Source organism: Lepidochelys olivacea (genome assembly GCF_965140295.1).
Source record: "Lepidochelys olivacea isolate rLepOli2 genome assembly, chromosome: 6".
Lineage (NCBI taxonomy): Eukaryota > Metazoa > Chordata > Testudines > Cheloniidae > Lepidochelys > Lepidochelys olivacea.
The window spans coordinates 120,221,460-120,227,459 of NC_140416.1; the positions used below are offsets into that span (position 1 = coordinate 120,221,460).

The window sequence follows — 6,000 nt, forward strand, 5'->3', positions numbered from 1 at the left end:
AGTTTTCAACGATAGAGCAGCATTGAATCATAGGCTTTGGTAACAGACTCAGCTATAAATTTGTCTTATTGATGCTTGCTTTTTAATAGCAACCTTTGCAAGACTCCTTACCAAAAAAACCAACAATGATATTTTGATTGGAACCAGCTACCTAATCTGCAGTTTGAACATATTTACATCCACACAACAATGTTGGTTTTTGGAGAGGGGGTGGGGGAGAGAAATGGGAACCAGTAGAACACTCTGTGCTACTTGTCAACTATTACAATAATTGTGCTAGATTGAGAATACTACTAACATGTCAGCCACAAAGGAATGCAAAAAGAAACTAAAGCCAGTACTTTGTAACAAAGCTGTTGCCACCCAGAACTTCATGGCTATTGCTACAGTACACAGCCACTCAGAACTCACAGCAACAACAAAGATAGAAAACTCTGTTCTTCTTGCTCCAGATGCACAGCACTTCCTAGCACTTGAACTAGAGGTGAATATCATAACATAAGGTTTTATCACGAACAGTTAATTATGCCATTCTCATTCTATCCAGCGGAACACTATGGTACATGTTAGCAGCTCATTGCAATAGGCTTCCTGAATCACAAAATATGCAAAAATAATTTTATACTCCTGAGAAAATAAAACATGCTATTGCATCTCAATGCTTGACAAGTTGTCTCCATATGTTCACAATCCCTTTCATATCTGAACTGATGCAAAAGTAAGTCTTAATGTTTCATCTACCTTTAACAATACAAAGTCTGTGCATTTGAAGTATTTTTAATAATTCTCTAGTCACATAAGAAAGAACCAACTCAGTCACAGAGCATGCAAACATATTTGAAGACTAGCCCCGGTATTAAATCGAATCAGAAGCTCTCAATTTATCAGCCATATTAAAATGCAACTTCTAGTTATTAAGTGCATGCCATTAAAAAGGTTTCAGAGTAACAGCCGTGTTAGTCTGTATTCGCAAAAAGAAAAGGAGTACTTGTGGCACCTTAGAGACTAACCAATTTATTTGAGCATCCGATGAAGCTGTAGCTCACGAAAGCTTATGCTCAAATAAATTGATTAGTCTCTAAGGTGCCACAAGTACTCCTTTTCTTTTTTCATTAAAAAGGGTAATTTCAAAAGTGTTACTCAATTAACAGACATTGTCTTTGTTATCCACCTGCTTTTGATAAGGCATCAATCACCTTCTGGATAGTAAAAAGAAAAGGAAGACTTGTGGCACCCTAGCGACTAACCAATTTATTTGAGCATGAACTTTCGTGAGTTACAGCTCACTTCATCGGATGCATTAAGTGGAAAATACAGTGGGGAGATTTATATACACAGAGAACATGAAACAATGGGTGTTACCATACACACTGTAACAAGAGTGATCAGGTAAGGTGAGCTATTACCAGCGGGGGGGGGGGGGGGGGGACCTTTCGTTTGTTTGAAAGATAGTCCTTCTCTTTCCCTCAGAAAGGCCCTGGTTTCTGACAAATTTACCTTTCAAGCAGAGAGCGGTACACATTACCTCCCAAAACCAGTCAATGAGGCTCTTTCATTCAGCGATAGAGAAGGCATGTAGCAGTTGGAAAGCAACACAAGGCACTCCCTTCCCCCTCCCATCAGGACTGAACACACTACATTCAAAACACTCCCAGTCCCTGAAGCAAAGGATTAGCCATTTATTGAGGAGGAAGCAAAACACTGAAAGATTCCAAGGGCCAAATATATCCCTACTGCAACTTCAGTGAAGTTAACTGTTACACCCTGGATTAATTTGGTCACAAATGACCACATTACTCAAATTTACTAATATCATTTCATTCATCCAGATACACTACCTAGACTCCGAGTACACACTTAGCAAAGAAAGAGTACAGCAGTATTTCTGCCATGGTGTTTAGCAGTAACATTAGCATACCCACAGACCTTTATGAGGTTTAGACTTTGGACTTCCAAAACAACTGTGGCCACCTCAGTGTTTACTGTTTTCCTATAAGGATATCAGAAGGGGACCCAAATATAACAATAAAGGTTTATATAGAACCTTTCATCCAAGCACCAAAAAGAGCTCCACAAATATTCATTAAGCCTTGCCACACTCTGTGAGAGAGGTATTACCCCCATTATACAGACAGATATATGCATGTTTCACCTATATTTAACCATACAATTAGGGTATGTCTACACTACAAAATTATGTTGACCGAAGTTACGTCAACATACAGCCAACGCAGTAATTAAATCATTTTACATGTCCACACTGCTCCTTGTGTTGACAGTGCACGTCCTCACCAGGAGCATTTGCACCAATTTAACTGTCAGTGTGGGGCATTATGAGCCGGCTTCTGAAAGCTAGCAACAGTCACTGTAAGCAACGCAGCATCTACACTGACACCACATTGACCTAAGCACTCTGCCTCTCGTGGAGGAGTTATTAAGTCGATGTAGCGTGTGAGTTACATTGGCAGGAGCGACATTTTAGTGTAGAAACTTAGTTAGGTCGACGAAAGCTGCCTTACGTGGAACTAACTCTGTTATGTAAACCAGGGCTTAGTGTAAAGAAGAAACTAGGTTTTATTTTGTTAAACAAAAAGCTACAACTCATTGTTTCGGGTGCAACCTTTAAGGGACAATATCATCTGGATAAAAATATCACATCCACTTGAACTGTATTTTTAACCTTTTGAGTTATTATACAATGCCCATCTGAGCACATATTGCTACAAGTAACATCTAAACTATTTTTAATAGTGAATAGAGTTCCATTTTTTGGACTGCAGTTTGGATTCAGCTTCACAAAAACTTCTTTGGGGGTTTCACAAAGCAACAGGGGAGAAAAAGAGAAAAACCTCAGAAAAGTGGGGTGGTAAAACCACAAAAACTGGCCAGGAAACTCCAGACAGGTATAAAACTTTAACTCTCTTTTAAAAGTTGATTAGATTTCCAGTTGGCAGTGTTCTTAGAAAAGATTCAGCCCTTTCATGTTGCACATAGGTATGTTAAAGATTTACCAGTTTTATAGGACATGGCACACAGACTCATCTTAGTCTACTGCAGAGAGTAGTGAAGTCACAGCCACAGCCTGATGGCATTACCCCCCTACATTATGACTTCACTGCAGCTGAAGCCAAAGCATCATATACTTGTCCTCCCAGCCCCACTATAACTGCAGCACGCAGGAGGACGAGGCTACAGCAGGAAGCCCCACAGAGGGGGCATCCCAGCAACAGAGAGGGGAAATGAGCCCCCATAAGGGGTGCGGGTGTCCTAGCCACATCCAGCCTTCTGTAGGGGGGTGGATCCTCTATGAAGGGACAACAGAGTGTGTTGTAGACCGATAACGTGTGAAGGACCTTCTAAATGCAAAGAAGGGCACGGGAGCCCCATCCATATCCCCGCAGCAGTGGGGGGCAATGGAACACCATGCAAGAGCACCCCGTGCCCATGGCTGCAGCAGGGAAGGGGGGGGAGGGAGCCTAATGGGGGGCCGCAGAGGGGGAGAGCCCGAACGGGGGCTGTGGTAGGGAGGGGAGGAAGGGCCCCCCGGTCCCCAGCAGCAGAGCCGGGAGCTGCAGAGGGGAGTCAGCCATGGGGGACCCCACCCTACGGGGCCCGCGCCCCTGCCCGCGGCCGGCAAACCAGGCCCGGTTGCCCCTGCCTGGCGCTTGGCTCCGGCCCGACCGCCCTCCCAGACGCGGCCCCAGCGCCGCCGCGGCCAGGCAGGAAAGACCGCGGCTGCGTCCGGGGCCTGCTCGCGGCGCCCTCTCCAGCGCCCGCCCGGGCGGGCCCCACGCCGGGATCCCCCCTTCAGCCTCCCGAGCGGGACCCACCTGCCCGGCCGCCCCGAGCCCCCGCTCCCGGGGCTGCTCGGGCCCCGGGCCCCTCCCCCGAGCCGCGGCCCTACCGGGTACAGGGCGCCGGCCCGCCTGGGTCGCAGAGCAGCGGGGGGCCCGGAGCCGGTGGCGGACGGGCGGCTCAGCAGACCCCGGTCGCTCGGCACAGCCGGATCCCCCCACAGCGGAGCCAACTTGTTCGGGGTGGAGCCGCCGCGGCCTCGCCAATCCGGGCCCGGGGCGGAGCCGGCGCTGCAGAGCGGGGCCCAGGCAGCTCCCCCCCCCCGCGCCAGGCCCCGGGAACTGCCAGCCCCCCCCCCCCCCCCGCGCGCGCCAGGCCCGGAGCCTCGCGGGGACACCAGTCCCCGGTCCAGCGCCAGGCACCGGGAGAAGCAACCCCCCCCCCGTGCCAGGCACCGGGAACCGCCAGCGTCCCGTCCCCCCGTGCTAGGCACCGGGAACTGCTAGCCCCCCCTTCCCCAGTACCAGGCACCGGGAGAAAGCACCACCCCCATGCCCGGCCCCGGGAGAAATCAACCCTCTCCTCCCCCGTGCTAGGCACCGGGAACTGCTAGCCCCCCCTTCCCCAGTACCAGGCACCGGGAGAAAACACCACCCCCATGCCCGGCACCGAGAGAAATCAACCCTCTCCTCCCCCCGTGCTAGGCACCGGGAACTGCTAGCCCCTCCCCAGTGCCAGGCACCGGGAGCCTCAGTGGACACCAATCTTCCCACACAAACGCATTGTCATGCACTGGCAGCCATAGGGACCCCAGCCCATTACACACACTGGGAAACACCTGCTTGCCCCCCCCCCCCGCGGCAAAGCAAAACACGGGGCACAAGCTCGCTCCACTTCAGTGTTGGGCATTGAGAGACACAAGGGACTTCCCCTCCCCCCTGCCTGGCACTTTGCATAAATAATTAAATATTCATTGGGCTAGAGGTTGGCTCTATAGCTTGGTGGTTAAGTAAGAGGAGAGTCAGCTTCTTACTCCTATACATACTGAATTATTTATACGAAGTGGGACAGTTTCAGCAGGAAAGAGTGAGAGCAACCCACCCCACAGGCAGCTGGTTAGGGTACTAACCTAGAACATGTGAGTTCAAGTCTCTGCCCCCAATCAGGGGGTGGGGATTCAAACCTGTGACACTCACATCCCAGGTGAGGGCCCTAAGGATAGGGCTATGGGGATACTGACAAATACCTTAAAAATGGTATTTCCCAGTTTGATTGTGCTGCTCATTAGCTCCTATTCATATCATTCCTGCACTGCTTGTGATAGCTTTAGGCTGTAACTCAGAGAAAGATTTGTTGCTTTATGATTCTTGGAAGTAACTACAGTCCTAGGCTTTGTCAAGACTAGAAAAAGTGGTTAGTTTAGGCTGGGGTTAGCTAACATATTCTAGTTAAAACTAATCTAAACTCAACCTTTCTCTGAATGTAGGCGAAGAGTGTTATGGGAGTTGGGCACAGCCATGCCTGTGCCTAGTTATCTAGCACTAAGGAATGGATTTGGGCTTGGTTCTGCAGTCTGAGATGACTAATTACGCTTTTCCCTGCTCTAGGTGCCTCTTAGCAGCCAAGCTCAGTCCAACTCCCACCCTGGCAGAAATCTGTGGAGGCATGTGACCCCCCAAGTTGCCTTTGCCTGCAGTTGTCAGTTGACCAAGATAACCTGATGGTAGCCTGGGGGGGTGGGCTTCCTATAAGAGCCAACTCCCTCAGAGAAAGGAAGCTTGGGTGAGGTCTGGTAGTTGATTCCTACAATGACCTTAGTAGATAGTCCCTGCTTAAAGGAGCTCGAGAGGAAAACTTCTATAAGGGATCCAGAGATGATCGAGGCTCAGAGAAGAGAAGGAAATGGGTTCTCCACACCAGGCAGTTGAAAATGCCTGGCTGGAATGACCTATAGTGAGGTTCAGGAGCAGAGGCTTGAGGAAACACCAGGAAGCAAGATCTAAGCTTTGGAAAGAACTATTGAGTCTGGCAAGGGGGTGAAGAAACTGTGGAGTGGGGAAAGATTTGTTTTGGTATAAATTGCCATCTGACTTATGATGTCTTAATGAACCAGACCCTAAGAAAGGGAGTTAATTGACTTGCAAATGGCTGGGTGCAGTTTTTGAGAAACCCCAGAAGGGGAAAACTAAGGCAGCAACAGGGTCC

General features: G+C 49.2%; 1 protein-coding gene across 11 annotated transcripts in view; it reads right to left on the reverse strand.

Annotated features, from left to right (window-relative positions):
- FBXO34 (F-box protein 34) overlaps positions 1–4,072 on the reverse strand; it is a 65,508-nt gene extending 61,436 nt beyond the window's left edge. For 8 of the 11 annotated variants that reach the window (XM_084631528.1, XM_084631530.1, XM_084631527.1 and 5 more), the window contains exon 1: positions 3,905–4,071. The gene's annotated coding sequence lies outside the window, so the exon portion shown is untranslated. Of the gene's footprint in view, positions 1–3,830; positions 3,854–3,904 lie in introns of those variants that run through there. The other 3 variants (XM_084631524.1, XM_084631523.1, XM_084631519.1) reach the window with 3 other exon arrangements.
- Between the last annotated feature and the right edge of the window lie 1,928 nt (positions 4,073–6,000).